The sequence below is a fragment of the Podarcis erhardii genome (assembly GCF_964252035.2).
Source record: "Podarcis erhardii genome assembly, chromosome: 7".
NCBI classification, from domain to species: domain Eukaryota; kingdom Metazoa; phylum Chordata; class Lepidosauria; order Squamata; family Lacertidae; genus Podarcis; species Podarcis erhardii.
In genome coordinates this window covers 75,856,956-75,874,495 of record NC_138511.1, presented here as the reverse complement: position 1 = coordinate 75,874,495, position 17,540 = coordinate 75,856,956, and the positions used below count along the sequence as shown (strand labels likewise).

At 44.8% G+C, this 17,540-nt stretch overlaps 1 pseudogene across 1 annotated transcript; it reads left to right on the top strand.

Annotated features, from left to right (window-relative positions):
• The first annotated feature begins 9,300 nt into the window (after nt 1-9,300).
• Nucleotides 9,301-12,679, top strand: LOC309345909 (free fatty acid receptor 2 pseudogene; annotated as a pseudogene). The gene is made up of 2 exons (XR_014161698.1): nt 9,301-9,447; nt 10,816-12,679. The product of XR_014161698.1 is annotated as a free fatty acid receptor 2 pseudogene (transcript).
• The last annotated feature ends 4,861 nt before the right edge of the window (nt 12,680-17,540 follow it).

The window sequence follows — 17,540 nt, the reverse complement described above, 5'->3', positions numbered from 1 at the left end:
AGAAAACAAACGCATATTGTTGCAACACATAAGAACTGAATTTAAGGTTGGGAAAAGTGAGAAACTGAGAGAACTTAAACTGACATATCCTATTTCTATCAGGGAACAGGCATGAGTTTTGCAGATGTGAGCTCTTTCTTGGCAAGCTGGAAATACCACTTCTTTCTTGTGGTCTGGTGGTTGGGGTTAAGGTCGGTAGCTGTTCTGCCAGCCCTGGCATTCAGATCTTTTAACCGCAACTTGATGCATGAAGCAATATTAAAGTTTTTGCAGCTCGAGCTGCTGTTAAACCACAAGAACGGGCCAGGCTATATATTTGTTACTAACATCTGTCTGTCTCAAGAGGCATTGGAGGGCACCTCTGGGGGGCGAAGGCAAACCTCTGGGATAGCAGCACCAAAGTGGCCTCCCCAAGCTGCAAACCTGGGCAGTGTGTATGGAGGTCCTGGGCTACCCAGACAACAAGACCCTCCTCTTGACCTCACTGATTTGTCCAAATGAAAGCAAAGCAATATATTTGGCACTAACTTGGCTGCAGAAGTTGTCGGAAGGAGACATACAAGCCACCATCCAACCATCTTAAGGACTATACTCTGGATACGTGCAGGCTTTTGCCTTTTCTTCTCCTGAGGTTATCCCGCAAGGCAGCAGAAGTTTAGGGTTAGAGTTTTCCTTCTCCTGGATAGGCTACCTTCCCAGGTTGATGAGTCCCACCTGCCTCTCACTCCTCTCTGCACTAAGTAAGTTCCATTGGAAGGATGTCCAGTTGCCCAAGTATATCGCTAAGGCCACTCTAAAATATCCACCAAAATCAATAGCTGTCCCAAGGCTAGTAGTAGTAGTAGTAGTAGTAATAATAATAATAATAAATTTTATTTATATCCTGCCCTCCCCAGCCGAAGCCGGGCTCAGGGCGGCTAACAACAATCAGTAGGGTTTTTCCAGCACGAGAGAGAGAGAGAGAGAGAGAGAGAGAGAGAGAGAGAGCCAGCTGGAATGCCAAGTTACAACTCTGCCAGCTTATAATATTTGCTTGCTTAAGTCCTGCAGGGGATTAGCAAACCATTTTGCACTAGCTTGGCTGAGAGGTCCAAACAAGAGGCTAGAACAAATGACCCCAAACACTCTTGGATCAGAACTCACAAAATTTGCTAAGATTCACTAACAGAAATGTACAAAACAGAATGCAGTCAAGGCAAACAGAGAAAATGTTTTTGGTGCTAAATTCTAGGACTTGCTCTGCCTCAGGAGTGGGGAATCTTTTTCATCCCAAGGGCCACTTTGCCTTCTGGGGGCCACATGACAGTGGTGGGCAGGTCCAGAGGCAAAGAGGGATGGAAAAATGAATGTAATTCTTACCTTTATACAGCCAGATAATTTCTTTTTCTTTTTTGCATATCATTTTTATTAGTTTTACATTAATGCTTCCCATTACAATATCTCCTCTTATCTTATATTATACATTTCGGCTTTTTAGGGCCCTGACTTCCTTCAAACCTTCCTTGTGAGTTTCTATCTTTCATTTCAAATTTCTGCATTTTCACTATCTATGTTTTTGATTTTACAGCCAGATAATTTCTACACAGAATCACACTCTAAGCTTCCTCCAGGCAAGCAAGAGTGATTATCAGAATTTAAGGAAGCAGTCCAGACAGGCAAAAACACTCAATGAGGACGTGAAACAAAGTTTCTGAGTGGTGTGTCCTTAGGAGAAGGGTCATGGTTGAGGAAGGGGGGTGTCCTGGGGAAGAATCTTAGGGACCAGGCAGGGAGATCTGGAGGGCTGCTTTTGGCTCCCAGGCTTGAGGTTCGTCAGCTGATCCAAGTAGGTCTAGCAGGTAGGCAGGCTAGACACAGCAAAAGAGGGAGATCCCTAGGAAAATACAATACAGAAATCTAAAGTCTGTCATAAAACCACCAGGGAGTCCAGCTTCCTCTATATACAGTCATACCTTGGGTTACAGCTGCTTCAGGTTGCGGTTTTTTGGGTTATGGACCGCCAAATCCGGAAGTACCAGAACGGGTTACTTCTGGGTTTTGGCGGCCGTGCATGCGCTAAATTGTGCTTTGCGCATGTGCAGAAGTGCCAAATCGCAACACGTAGATGTGCAGATGCTGGTTGCGAATGCTGCAGGTTGTGAACGTGCATCCTGCACGGATCATGTTCGCAACCCGAGCATCCACTGTACAACTGAAACTGAAAGTACTTAAAGACAGACATGCATACATATTTATAGAGCTTCCTCCAGAAAACAGAGAACAATACTCTTTTCCTTGTGCCTATTCTTAAGGTTGTGCAACATCACTTGTTGTGCAACTATGGAATAAGTGTCACGGGAACTATGAGAAAAAGTCTCTGATACAAATAGTGACATGGAATAGTGACCTTCCTCTTTCAGCAGAACTTCCTCTGTCTGCGTGTACGTATGTGGGAACTATTTCCAACTGCTTTTATATGGAATTAATTTTTAATGGTCATATTGTTTTTATATATGAAATTGTTTTTCATTATTGTATATACGACACTGTTTTTCATTCTTTTTAACTTGTTTTCTGGTTTTAACTTTTTCTTGTTTGTTGGATAAGCGCAGCACAAGGTCTCTCACTTTCTGTCTGCATCATTCTTCAAAGGCTGCTTCTTATTTGTTGGCTGGATAGGCTTCACTGTATGACTCGGCTACAGATTCTTACTGTGTGTAAGTACCTGTGTGTACCTGTGTTAGATTCAGGCAAAACAAAATGACTACACATTGTCCCTTTAAATATACCGTATTTTTCGCTCTATAACACGCACCTGACCATAACACGCACATCGTTTTTAGAGGAGGAAAACAAGGGAAAAAACATTCTGAATGAAACAGTAGATGTATCATTTTTGGGCTTCATGCTGTGGCCACAGACATGTGATCTGATGGTGAATTTGGGGTGACCCAATGCAAAAATCCTGAGAATTCCTGTGGATCCATGCTTTGTAACCACGTTTTTGCACCATTGCAGCCCCAGGCAACAGTGGGTGCGTGATTTTTTTGGTGCAGGCTGTAGCCATGGACATGCTATGTGATCTGATGGTGAATTTGGGGTGACCCAATGCAAAGATCCTGAGAATCCCTGTGGATCCATGCTTTGTAACCACATTTTTGCACCATTGCAGCCCCAGGCAACAGTGGGTGCGTGATTTTTTTGGTGCAGGCTGTAGCCATGGACATGCTATGTGATCTGATGTTGAATTTGGGGTGACCCAATGCAAAGATCCTGAGAATCCCTGTGGATCCATGCTTTGTAACCACATTTTTGCACCATTGCAGCCCCAGGCAACAGTGGGTGCGTGATTTTTTTGGTGCAGGCTGTAGCCATGGACATGCTATGTGATCTGATGGTGAATTTGGGGTGACCCAATGCAAAGATCCTGAGAATCCCTGTGGATCCATGCTTTGTAACCACATTTTTGCACCATTGCAGCCCCAGGCAACAGTGGGTGCGTGATTTTTTTGGTGCGGGCTGTAGCCATGGACATGCTATGTGATCTGATGGTGAATTTGGGGTGACCCAATGCAAAGATCCTGAGGATCCATGTGGATCCATGCTTTTTAACCACGTTCTTGCACCATTGCAGCCCCAGGCAACAGTGGGTGCGTGATTTTGGGGGGGCAGGCTGTAGCCATGGACATGCTATGTGATCTGATGGTGAATTTATGGTGACCCAATGCAAAGATCCTGAGGATCCATGTGGATCTATGCTTTGTAACCACATTTTAAGTGGGGAACGAAGGAAAAACAAATAAGGGACATGAGAGGGGTGTGCAGAGAAGCAGCTGGCTAAGAATGCAGGAGAGGGATTTAACGGGAGGGAGGAAAGAAAGGCAAAAGTTTCCCCCCACCCAAGCCATCTCTCTCTCTCTCTCTCTCTCTCTCTCTCTCTCTCTCTCCCCCTCTCCCTCCCTCCCTCCCCCTCCCCCCTCTCTCTCTCCCTTCCCCCCTCTCTCTCCCCTCTGCTTGCCTGGAGGAATTCCCCTCTGCTTGCCTGGAGGGGAGGGGCTTTCCCTACTCTTTGTTCCGTTTCAGCAAACACAGCAACGAAACAGAAGAGGGTGGGCAGTAAGACCCTGAGGCAGAATGCAGGAAAGCAGCCGCTTCCTCTTTTCAGCTTTCCTTTCTCCGTGAAGCGCCGCGATTTGATTTTTGCTTGATTTTTCGGCTCCAGGGACCACACATTCACTCTATAACACGCACAGACATTTCCCCTTCCTTTTTAGGAGAAAAAATCTGCGTGTTATAGAGGGAAAAATACGGTAGCTTGCCCAACAGGTAACTAAATCATGTGGCTGGGTCGGCTTGCCAAAACAGAAAAGTGCTCAGCGGGTATCTAAAGCGATACAGTGAGGGGGTTTCTGTAATGTCAATAGTCGGGGAGTTCCAAAGCTACATTAAAGGTCATCGAGGGCAGCTGTCTACCAGCTCCACCTGGTATGCAGGTTGAGACCCTACCTGCCCGCGGATCATGAAAGGGAGTTCATGGTGGCTGGGAGTTTGTTAAGAGGGAGATAGTAAAAGCACAACTTCAGGCAATACCAATGAGACGGAAACATGGAAGGTGCCTAAAGAAGCCAGGGTGGCTAGCTAAAGAACTCTTAACTGAGTTAAGATTAAAAAAGGATGTGTACAAAAAATGGAAAAGGGGGGAAACCACCAAAGAGGAATTCAAACAAATAGCCAGCACGTGTAGACACAAAGTCAGAAAAGCTAAAGCACAGAATGAACTCAGGCTTGCTAGAGAGGTTAAAAGCAACAAAAAAAGGCTTTTATGGGTATGTTCGTAGCAAAAGGAAGAACAAAGAAACAGTGGGGTCGCTCAGAGGAGAAGATGGTGAAATGCAAACAGGGGATACAGAAAGGGCTGAACTCCTCAATGCCTTCTTTGCCTCAGTCTTCTCCGATAAAGAAAACAATGCCCGACCTGAAGAATTTGGAGCAAATGATTCAGCAGAGGAAACACAGCCCAGAATAACTAAGGAGATAGTACAAGAATACTTGGCTAGTTTAGATGTATTCAAGTCTCCAGGGCCAGATGAACTGCATCCAAAAGAACTGGCAGATGTGATCTCAGAACCACTGGCACTCATCTTTGAGAATTCCTGGAGAACAGGCGAAGTCCCGGCAGACTGGAGGAGGGCAAATGTTGTCCCTATTTTCAAAAAGGGAAAAAGAGAGGACCCAAATAATTACAGCCCAGTCAGTCTGACATCAATACCAGGAAGATTCTGGAGCAGATCATTAAGCAAACAGTCTGTGAGCACCTAGAAAGGAATGCTGTGATCACCAATAGTCAGCATGGATTTCTGAAAAATAAGTCATGTCAGACTAACCTGATCTCGTTTTTTGACAGAATTACAAGCCTGGTAGATGAAGGGAACGCAGTGGATGTAGCCTACCTTGATTTCAGCAAGGCATTTGACAAGGTGCCCCATGATATTGCTGTAAAGAAGCTGGTAAAATGCGGTCTTGACTATGCTACCACTCAGTGGATTTGTAACTGGCTGACTGACCGAACCCAAAGGGTGCTCATCAATGGTTCCTCTTCATCCTGGAGAAGAGTGACTAGTGGGGTGCCACAGGGTTCTGTCTTGGGCCCGGTCTTATTCAACATCTTTATCAAAGACTTGGATGATGGACTCAAGGGCATCCTGATCAAATTTGCAGATGACACCAAACTGGGAGGGGTTGCTAACACCCCAGAGGACAGGATCACACTTCAAAACGACCTTGACAGATTAGAGAACTGGGCCAAAACAAACAAGATGAATTTTAATAGGGAGAAATGTAAAGTATTGCACTTGGGCAAAAAAAATGAGAGGCACAAATACAAGATGGGTGACACCTGGCTTGAGAGCAGTACATGTGAAAAGGATCTAGGAGTCTTGGTTGACCACAAACTTGACATGAGCCAACAGTGTGACGTGGCAGCTAAAAAAGCCAATGCAATTCTGGGCTGCATCAATAGGAGTATAGCATCTAGATCAAGGGAAGTAATAGTGCCACTGTATTCTGCTCTGGTCAGACCTCACCTGGAGTACTGTGTCCAGTTCTGGGCACCACAGTTCAAGAAGGACACTGACAAACTGGAACGTGTCCAGAGGAGGGCAACCAAAATGGTCAAAGGCCTGGAAACGATGCCTTATGAGGAACGGCTAAAGGAGCTGGGTATGTTTAGCCTGGAAAAGAGGAGGTTAAGGGGTGATATGATAGCCATGTTCAAATATATAAAAGGATGTCACATAGAGGAGGGAGAAAGGTTGTTTTCTGCTGCTCCAGAGAAGCGGACACGGAGCAATGGTTCCAAACTACAAGAAAAAAGATTCCACCTAAACATTAGGAGGAACTTCCTGACAGTGAGAGCTGTTCGACAGTGGAATTTGCTGCCAAGGAGTGTGGTGGAGTCTCCTTCTTTGGAGGTCTTTAAGCAGAGGCTTGACGACCATATGTCAGGAGTACTCTGATGGCGTTTCCTGCTTGGCAGGGGGTTGGACTCGATGGCCCTTGTGGTCTCTTCCAACTCTATGATTCTATCTTGCCAGAGTGGTGCATGCTCTAGTTATCTCCCGCTTGGACTACTGCAATGCGCTCTAAATGGGGCTACCTTTGAAGGTGACCAGGAAACTGCAATTAATCCAGAATATGGCAGCTATACTGGTGACTGGGAGTGGCTGCCAGGACCACATAACACCGGTCCTGAGAGATCTGCATTGGCTCCCAGTATGTTTCCGAGCACAATTCAAAGTGTTCGTGCTGACCTTTAAAGGCCTAAAAGGCCTCAGTCCTGTGTACCTGAAGGAGCGTCTCCACCCCCATCATTCAGCCCGGACACTGAGATCCAGCGCTGAGGGCCTTCTGGTGGTTCCCTCATTGTGAGAAGTGAGGTTACAGGGAACCAGACAGAGGGCCTTCTGAGTATTGGTGCCTGCCCTGTGGAGATGTGAAGGAAATAAGCAGCTATCTTATCTTTAAAAGACATCTGAAGGCCACCCTATTTAGGGAAGTTTTTAATATTTAATGCTGTAATATTTTTAGCACTTGATTGGGAGCCGCCCAGAGTGGCTGGGGAAACTCAGTCAGATGGGCGGGGTATAAATAATAAATTATTATTATTATTATTATAAAGGAGTAGCTCCATGCTAATGCCAGACAGCCAGCTTGCTGCACTTGCAGCAAGTGAACATTGCGCAGATCTAAGTGGTCAAAGCAGCACGCCATCTGTTTGTTATTATCCTACGCATCATTTGTCCTACAGTAGCATTGTGTAACCCACTGGTATGTATTGTTTAATGACTCTGTACATGCTGAGTAAGACAGCTGGAGCAGAGAGCAGCCACCATAATGGACAGTTAGCAGGCCTTGTCTTAGCCACACTGAGGTATCTCTGGTGTGTAAGACCCTGAACCTTTAAGAACAGTTAATGAGGATCCCCTCATTGCTTTAAAAGGAGTTTTGAATTTCCCCAGCACTGCAAGTTCCTTCTCTGTTTGTTTTCTCTATGTTAGAAAGAGGTGTAAGTTTCAGCTTCCTGAGATGTCTGCCATGGAGCTTAGGTGATTTTCTGTCTCCAGCCAGCAGACAGATCGAGCTTCAGGAAGTGGTTTTGTGGTGGCACAACCTGAAAGACAGAACCTGGGGAGAAGGATGCTCTGTACATAGAATAATAGAATCGTGGAGTTGTAGAGCTGAAAGGGACCCAGAGGAACATCTACTGTATTTTTCGTTCCATAAGACGCACTTTTTTCCTCCGAAAAAGTAAGGGGAAATGTGAGTGCGTCTTATGGAGCGAATGGCGCTGTGCAGAGAGCGAGAGCTGTGCAGCGCCCCTTCAGCCAAGTGCCTCTCTTGGCTTCTGCCTTAGCCGTGCGCAGCCTCTTTGGGCAGGGGGAGCCTTCATCCTGCTGCCTGGGAGAGGCTGCGCATGGCTATCCCATAAGCCAGGACAGCAAGAGGGATTGCTGCTTTCACTGTGCAGTGATCCCGCTTGCTGTTCTAGCTTATGGGATTCAGAATATTTTTTTTCTTGTTTTCCTCCTCCCAAAACTAGGTGTGCCTTATGGTCTGGTGCGTCTTATGGAGCGGAAAATACAGTAGTCCAAGCTCTAGAACAGGAGAAAACAAGTTTGCTCCATCTTCCCTGTAACAGCACTTTACATATTTGAAGATGACTAGCAAATATCCACTCTGTCTACACACACACACACACACACACACACACACACACACACACATTAGGGTAAAGTGTGCACAAAAATGAATATATTATGGAAAACAACATGCAAACATGCTGATGTATTTTCATGAGGTTTTTTTCTAATTCACAAATTGCTGAGGAAATATGGAATACACATTTTTCAATTTTAAACCAAGAGCACCAAAACTGAGCAGTCCTTCCATCTCCTTCTCTTAAAAAAAATATTTTTAATCATTTCCAAAGGGGAAATTCTGTGAAAGGGGTACATGCAACTTTTTCCCATCTGCAACTTCTCAGCCATTTCTGATTGGGGCAGTCACAGAAGTTAATTTGTTAGAAAGGATGTGTAATGTAGCAAAAGCATGCCTCTATGAAGGGGTGTTGGCTCTCATTACAGAGACAAAATGGACTGTTGGCATGGCTTTGGAGGTGTGGAAGAAGAAGGATGCTACTTGTCTGTGGTTAGACATAAAAAAGTCCTAGTAGCAGCAAAGTGTGTCCTTTCCTAGCAATTTTGATCAGGACATCCTCCTTCATTTCCTTAATTGAACGTGGTTCGAAAACACACCTCTTCCCAAGGCAGTTCTCACAAGCAGGGATGGGAGATGCAGAAGCTGACTTTGAGAGTGAATCATAGAATTGTAGAGTTGGAAATGATCCTGAGGATGATTTAGTCCAAAACATTGTGATGAAGGAATCAAATAGCATAGGTGGGGAAGAGAAAGAAACTAGATGCAAGGACTGGTAGGCTATATTTCAATATGATCGATTATGGGTCTTGTGGGATTTTCAGCTAGACTGCTCCAGAAACACAGGAGCTCATCTAATTCTGCCATGTTGGGGCGTGGGGAGGGAAATGGAAAACCTTAGTTAAAAAGAAGATTGGAGAGGGTTTCATTAAAGGTTTGCACAATGGTTGACTTTCATAGTGACATTGAAATCGGTTTCCTCCCCCTCTGCCGCAGGGTTTCCAGTTTATTTGTTGCTATTTATGATGGGTTCCCTTTTCTGCAAATGACCTCACTTCCTCCAGATTGTCTCATAAGGACTTGCACTTTCGTCTGTTGGACAGATGCTCCAACTTTCTCAAGGCACATGTGAATATGCCCACTGGCATCTTTTTGAAAGAAAGAATTCAGGCTGGTCTTTGAGTCATCTCTGGAAGGTTGTGGTTCTAGTCCTCCGTGGAGACAGAGCAGAGTGATCGATCCCCTAGAACACAAGTAAGTTTAGAAAATGTGGCTAGAATTCTTTTTTGGAAACGCTTAATATAGTGAAATAGTTAGAATTATGATTATTGGTAGACATGAATCCAGAAGTTGAAGCAACTCCCATATTAGGAAAATTACAATGTTTGGGGGCTTTTAAGTTTGTTTGTTTTTAGATGTAAACGGGGAATGATCAAGGTGTAGGAAATTTTGTGCAGTATGGAGAAAACGCTAGAGCGGAACTGTTCTCCTCTCTCATAATACTAGAACTCATAAGTGCTGGAGCCTGAGAAGATTTAGGGCAGATAACAAAAAGTATTTCTTCATGCTGCACGTAGTCAAGCCAAGAAATTTCCTAGCACAAAATATGGTGACGGCCACCAATTTGGGTAGCTTTAAAAGTGAACGAGACAAATGCACAGTAGATAAGGCTATGAATTTCTACAAGAATGTGGGGAAGCCTTGCCTGTTTAATGTGGTATCCTACTGCTTTAAATGTATGGTGTGAACGTGGCCTCAGGCATATGGAAAATCCAAACTGAGAAAACTCAAAGGCAGACCTTGCGCTGAGAAGGAATAATGGGGTTTGGGTTTATGAGGCACATCCGAATAAGCTGAGAGACCAGCTGAGTGTCTTTCCTGAACCAGTGTATTTTACCTTGTTGAGACACCTGCTCTCCATTCACAACACACAGCTGGGCCACCTCCTTGGTGCAATGCAAATCAGGGCCACTGAATTTATGAATGAATTAAAATCCAACCCAACATGAAGCGACAGCCAACACAACACAGCACTGCAATGCACAGTTAGAGTTGGGAACTGATACGCATTCTTTTTTATTATTATTACAAATAAAAAAGGAAACTCTAGACTGTTCTTGTGCTTTGGCAACAGCTTGAGCTGCAAAAACTTCAACATTGCATCACACATCAAGCTGCCGTTGAAAGATTTCACTGAAGGGGCTGACAAAACAGCAGTTTAACTACCAACCCACAAAAAAAGAAGTGGTATCTCCAGCTTACTTTAAGACACGCAGAGCTCATGCCTGCTTAGCTCATGCCTATTCCTTGACGGCCATGGAAGGATTTGTCCATTTCATCCCTCCATTGTACTTGCCTGATGCTTTGCACTCCAACTCCCAACAGACCCAGCCCCTTGGCCAGTGGTAATGGATGATGGGGGTTGTGATCCTATGACATCCAGAGGGTACCACATTGACCATCCCTGATCTATCCACTGGGGAACCATTATAGTTCATACTATTCAGGAGACTGAGTGCATTCCAAGAGAGAGGACAGTCATCTCTGAATGATACTTTTAGCATTAGAGACAGCTTTCCTCACTTAACGTTCTTATCTCATAATCTCACCCTTCTTTTGCAGAAGCTGAGATGACACCCATGAAGAAGGCTCTTGTCCTTGCAATCTATACCTTCTCCTTCCTGGCAGGCTTGCCTTCCAATCTACTGGCTGGCTACGCATTCCTGAAGAAAGTGAGGCAGAAGCCAGTGCCCATCGACATCTTCTTGTTCAACTTGACCATCTCCGACCTTTTCCTGCTGTGCTTCCTGCCCTTTAAAATGGTGGAGGTTGCCAGTGACATGACTTGGCCTCTTCCTGGCTTCCTTTGCCCACTCACCAACTTCTTTTTCTACAGCAGCATCTACCTCAGCACCCTTTTCCTCATGGCGGTCAGTGTGGAACGCTATCTCTGTGTTGCCCATCCGGTCAAGCACAAGCTGAACCGCAAGCCAACCTCGGCAAGAGCAGCCAGCATCTTCTTCTGGTTCCTGGCCTGCTCCCACTGTGCCAGCATTGTCTATGCTGTCGAATACCACAACAGGACCCCGTCAGACCTTAACATCACCACGTGTTACTACAGCTTCTCCCCAGAGCAGCTCCGCATCCTTCTCCCTTTCCGGCTGGAGCTCTGCCTCCTCCTCTTCTGCCTGCCTCTCGCCATCACCCTTTTCTGCTATGTCAACGTGATCTGCATCTTGAGCACCATGCCCAACATCCCTCCCCACAAAAAGAAACGGGCGGTGTGCCTGGCGGTGGCCACGTTGCTCAATTTCGCCATTGCTTTTGCACCATACAACATCTCCCACATTGTGGGCTTCATTAATAAGGAGAGTCCTTCCTGGAGAGTAGAGACTTTCTTCCTCACCTCCCTGAACACCACCTTGGACCCTATCATCTTCTTCTTCTCCTCCCACACCATCCGACGAACCTTCGGCAACTGCTGGTTTGGCATGTGTAGCAAGATCCAGGCTGTTGTGTCGCCCTGCTGTTTGTGTTGCTGCAAGACTCCTGAAGACAACAAAGCAGGAGCTGGACATGTAACTGCTTCAGATCTCCCCAGTGGACTGGCAGGGGCTCCCACCCCTACTCCTTTTACGACTCAGCAAAGATCTGGGTCATCAGATGACTGAGCAGTCTGGAGCAAGCACGCCACACAAGGAAGCAAACCTGGTGCTTAAGCTCACAGGAAGCAGAGAACATTCAAATCCAAACAGTATCCCCATCTATAATCTGCCAGTTGTTCTAGTTTCCCAACGCAAGTTTTCCATCTGAAGCCATAAACTTACCATTTCAACCTGCATTTTGAACTGGAAATTAACATCACCTTAAAAATGGAGAAACTTGGTTGTTTTTGGCTGGCAGGAATATCTCAGTTGTCATCGTTTGCAAACATCAAGGATGAGACTGCATCTTCCAGTGATTTCCAGGTGTTCTACCTCCAGAGTAGGGATGGAGGGAAATTTGTTTTAAATGGATTTATAGGTGGATTTGGTAGTTCTGACCTGATTGAACTTTTCCTGTGTCAGACTGCCTCTTGCACTGAGAACTCACATGTCTGAGCTGCTTATGTGGTGTCAGTTTTCTTTTTTAAAAAAGCCTGGTTATATGCAAATAGTATGCAGGGGTACAGACATCAGTCTCTGCCAATACATGGGAGAATTCTCTCCACCCACTGGCCACATTTGCCCCCACCTTGGGTTTACGGTCTAATACCTGCTGGTGGAAGGGACGCAAGTGGTGCTGTGGGTTAAACCACAGAGCTAGGACTTGCTGATCAGAAGGTCGGTGGTTTGAATCCCCACGACGGGGTGAGCTCCTGTTGCTCGGTCCCTGCTCCTGCCAACCTAGCAATTCGAAAGCACGTCAAAGTACAAGTAGATAAACAGGTACCACTCCGGTGGGAAGGTAAACGGCGTTTCCGTGCGCTGCTTGGGTTCCCCAGAAGCGGCTTAATCATGCTGGCCACATGACCCAAAAGCTGTACGCCGGCTCCCTCGGCCAATAAAGTGAGATGAGCGCCGCAACCCCAGAGTCGGCCACGACTGGACTTAATGGTCAGGGGTCCCTTTACCTTTACTACCTGTTGGTGGGGCTGCCCAGATAAGGGCACTTATAGGCATATGGGCTGGGACCATCCACAATTGCATCCATAATTGGTAAGCTGATAGCTGACAACCCAAAGTTAGACAATAAATAGCACCCCAGTTGTTCTCACCTTTGATTACATTCCTCCTGCTTGCAGCCCATCTGGCTATAATTCAGAGCTGGAAGGATGCCTTGGCTTTTACACAGGAGGTGTGGCATAAAAAGGGTCTGTACATTGTTTACTTGGAGAAGCTTAATCATGAACTCAGAATCACCAAGGGCTCTGCTGCACCGAGAGATTTTGTGACCAAATGGTAGCCTTTTTTTATTTAAATGAATGTGATGGGTCACCTTTTTCCAGCCAAGTATGATCTTATTTGGAAGAATCACGGAACTTATTTGGCCCTTTGTCTCCTCCCCATGCCCTTTGAACACTTTTTCTTTTCTTTTCCTGCTTTCCCACCAGTATTAGTTACTGCTACCCTTATAATAATGTTGCTTTTTGATGATTAAATGTTTTATATTTTTGTATGGTTGTTTTAATGGTGTACCTTTCTTGTCTCTTTAATAAGTACCGTATAAGTTATACAGATAAAATTTTAAAAATACATGTAAGAAAAACCTGTATGAAATGTCAAGCCACAAGTGGCATTATATTTCTGCAGTAGGGGTTTTCTAAATACAGTGGTACCTCGGGTTACATATACTTCAGGTTGCATAGGCTTCAGGTTACAGACTCCGTTAACCCGAAAGTAGTACCTTGGGTTATGAACTTTGCTTCAGGATGAGAACAGAAATCGTGCTCCGGCAGCGCGGCAGCAGCAGGGGGCCCCATTAGCTAAAGTGGTGCTTCAGGTTAAGAACAGTTTCAGGCTAAGAACAGACCTCCAGAACGAATTAAGTACTTAACCCGAGGTACCACTGTACTAACACTTATTATGCATATAGTTATATGCAGTGTGGTATGCATTTGTTTATGTGCTGGTTGCTTGAGGAAACCTGTAGTGAATATTTCCAGTTACAGATAGGTAGCCGTGTTGGTCTGCCATAGTCAAAACAAAACAAATTCCTTCCAGTAGCACCTTAAAGACCAACTAAGTCAGTTCTTGGTATGAGCTTTCGTGTGCATGCACACTTCTTAAATTATCTTAAGAAGTAAAGTAAAGTATCTTAAGAAGTGTGCATGCACACGAAAGCTCATACCAAGAACTGACTTAGTTGGTCTTTAAGGTGCTACTGGAAGGAATATGCATGTGAGGATTGTTTTTTAATGAAAGTGATTTAAAAAACAACAAACAAACACCATTTCTCAGATAGAATTGATTGTATTTTTAGTGGATGTGGTAAACAAAAACCCCCTTGTTTCTCAGAAATATCAAGGAGCAAGACAGGAATTGGGGGGTGGGGAGTGTGTGGCTAAACTCAACATCAAGATTTCCAGAAAATTAAATCCCTTGGGACATGATGGCAGATGGAAGATTAATTCACATGGGCACCCACCAAACCTCCATAGAATCATAGAATTGTAGAGTTGGAGGGGAATGTGAGGGTCATCTAGTCCAACCCCAGCAATGCAAGATCTTTTTGCTCAACGTGGGGCTTGAACCCACCACCCTGAGATTAAGAGTCTCATGCTCTACTACCTGAGCTATCCCATAGGGCCTCATCAGTGCCCCATTTAAACAGAGTGTGTGCCAGAGAACATCCCAAAACACAAAGGGTTCTCTCTTCCCCCTTTTAAAAGCTACCTCTGCTCCTTGCTTTTTTAAAAATAGAAGCTTTAGCAGGTGATAATATTTCCATGTGCTGGAAAGCTTTCTGCAGACAGTCTACCACTGTTCAAAGCACAACAGCCAATTTGACCAATTTAGGAGGGCAGCCAGTGATTGTACCTACCTTCTCGTGTGACTGCCCAGTGCAAGACTGCAGTGGGCACTTCACATTTCAGAAAGGTTTGTCTGTTTTCTTTCAGGCAAAGCCTGGAAATCTTTCCAGGACACAGGGTTGCTTGATCAAATTGCACATCCTTTCCACTCTATTGTTCCTGGGCCTAAGTCAGAATTGGGCTGGCATATGTGGTGCAGTGATTACAGTGCCAAGCAAGAGATCAGGGGAGAAGGTTCAAATCCTACTGACTGAGTGACTTTGAACCAGTTGCTATCTCTCAGGATAACCAATAACCAGGTTGTTGTGAGAATCGCATGGAGTGGGGTAGCCAGGTTTGCCGCCTTTCACTCTTAAGATGTTTTCTATATGTGCTGCTTTTTGTATGGAAGGGATTTCCCTTTTTTTTTTTTTTTTTTGACCCAGTATTGTATTTTGTATTATTATTATTTTTAGCTTCTGTTATATTTTTGTACCTTTCTGTAAACCAGTAGGAGACTGTTTTGGTGTTAAGTGGCATAGAAACATATGAAATAAAATAAAGGAATAAAAAGGTTGTGTTCATTTTATTTATAAAAATGCTTGTATACTCCAATTTCATTTTATAAGATAGCAAGGTGGTTTACAATGTGTGTGTGTGTGTGTGTGTGTGTGTGTGTGGTGAAAACCACCTAAACATTCAAACTGACAGCTAACTTTCACAGAATATGTTTTCTTAATAGTCTGCATAAGTCTTTGTCTGCATAGAAAAGTTTTCATTAAATGGTGGAAAGTTAAAGGGAAGAAGATCCATCAGGAGAGCATTCCGCAGAACTGGAGTTGATGGCACTAAAGGTCTGGTTTTGTGTCAATGTCAAATTATCCTCACCAACTCAAGGAATGACCGAAACTCCTGCAGATGATCTCGGTGATCATAGAATCAAAGAATCGTAGAGTTGGAGGGGGTCTTGGGGGTCATGTACTCCAAACTCCTGCAATGCATTGATGAAAAGTGGCCATCCAACCTCTGCTTAAAAACCTCAAATGAAGGAGAGTTCACCAGCTCCTGAGGGAGATCACTCCACCGTCAAACAGCTCTTACTGTCATAAAGTTCTTCTTGATGTTTAGTCAGATTCTTGCACTTGGATCACACTGGGATATACGGGTCCAGGCAGTCCTTTGGTACCCTGGACTTCAGTTGGTCAAAGTTTTCTAAATTAATTCAAAGACCTTGAAGTATGGCTAGTATTAGACCTGGGCATGAAATAAGCGCCCTCCCATCATTTGCCTATTTGAAGATAGTTACGAAATCTAGCTATTCCAAGGCAAGGAGAGGAGGTACAGGAGCTGACCTTGAGAATGGGGAAGAGAAGTTAACCAGCTGCAAGGGCTAGAGGTAAGAGAAGAAATTTGCATCGTTCTAGTTTTATTATAAACCTACGCAATTCATATTTCCCAAACCATTGACTTCAGATTTACATCTATGTTTGTTCACTGTGTGTGTGGTATTCGTTTAAAATAAAGGTGTATGCATAGAGTCGTGAACTATGTCCACCCCCATCCTGACTGGATCATTGAATTAGGACTTGCCAGACAAACAGGCAAAAGCAAATTTGCAAATTACCATTTACCAGGTTGCCTGTGGTGAGCAAAGATTGACTCTAGGTCACTAGAGAGCAAAATGTTTGTAAAAAACACACAAAATAGCTTATAGGCGAGAGAGTGTTGCTGTGTTGCTGTGCTACAGATGACTAGCAGTACTTAAAACAGTGGAGTTTTTATTCCCTTTCCCGCACACACACACATCAGATGTTGTTTTCGTGCTAATTTCTACATCGTGCGCTTATTGAAGAGGTAAGATTTGTCACACAGCCCTCCTTGATTCTTCCTCCTCTTATGGACCTAGCAAGGAAGGTGCATTGAAATAGGCATACATCTACTCTTCGGACATGTGCGCTGCATGTCATTGTTTGATGAACACATGGGGGTACATCACATTCTCAACACTGGCTTTGTTTGTGCCATGGCTGGCCACAGCTTTGCCCTGGACATTTCTTTTCCATGCCAAGTTTCAACCCTGGAAAATGTCAGATGAAAATTTAGACAGCTCCTTTGGAAAGAAGCAGAGTGCATTGTTTCAATGGGGACGCGGATGGCACTGTGGTCTAAACCACTGAGCCTCTTGGGCTTGCCTATCAGAAGGCTGGTGGTTCGAATCCCCACAACAGGGTGAGCTCCCATTGCTCTGTCCCAGCCGCTGCTAACCAAGCAGCTCAAAAGCGCGCCAGTGCAAGTAGAAGAAGAAGAAGAAGAAGAGTTTGGATTTGATATCCTGCCTTTCACTCCCTTTAAGGAGTCTCAAAGTGGCTAACATTCTCCTTTCCCTTCCTCCCCCACAACAAACTCTGGCTACATGGCCCAGAAAGCTGTGGACAAACATCGGCTCCCTCGGCCTGAAAGCGAGATGAGCGCTGCAACCCCATAGTTGCCTTTGACTGGACTTAACCATCCAGGGGTCCTTTACCTTTTTACCTATTGTTTCAACTCTTGAGCGGTTGCAGGAAGTCCCCAGTCGAGACATCAGCAACCAGCAGAAGGAGTTTTTTAGAGACAACAACAACAACAATGCTGAAATACTGTTGTGTTTGTTTGATTGTTTGATTGTTGCATTTATATCCCATATTTTTTTCCAAGGACCTCAAGGTAGTGTACATGATTCCCCCCCCCCTCCTTATTTAACCCTCACAACAATTCTGTGGGGGAGGTTCTGCTAAAAGGCAGTGACTGGCCCAAGGTCACCCAGTGAGCTTAATGGTCAAGTGAGGATTTGAGCCCTGGTCTCTAACCTCTCTAACCA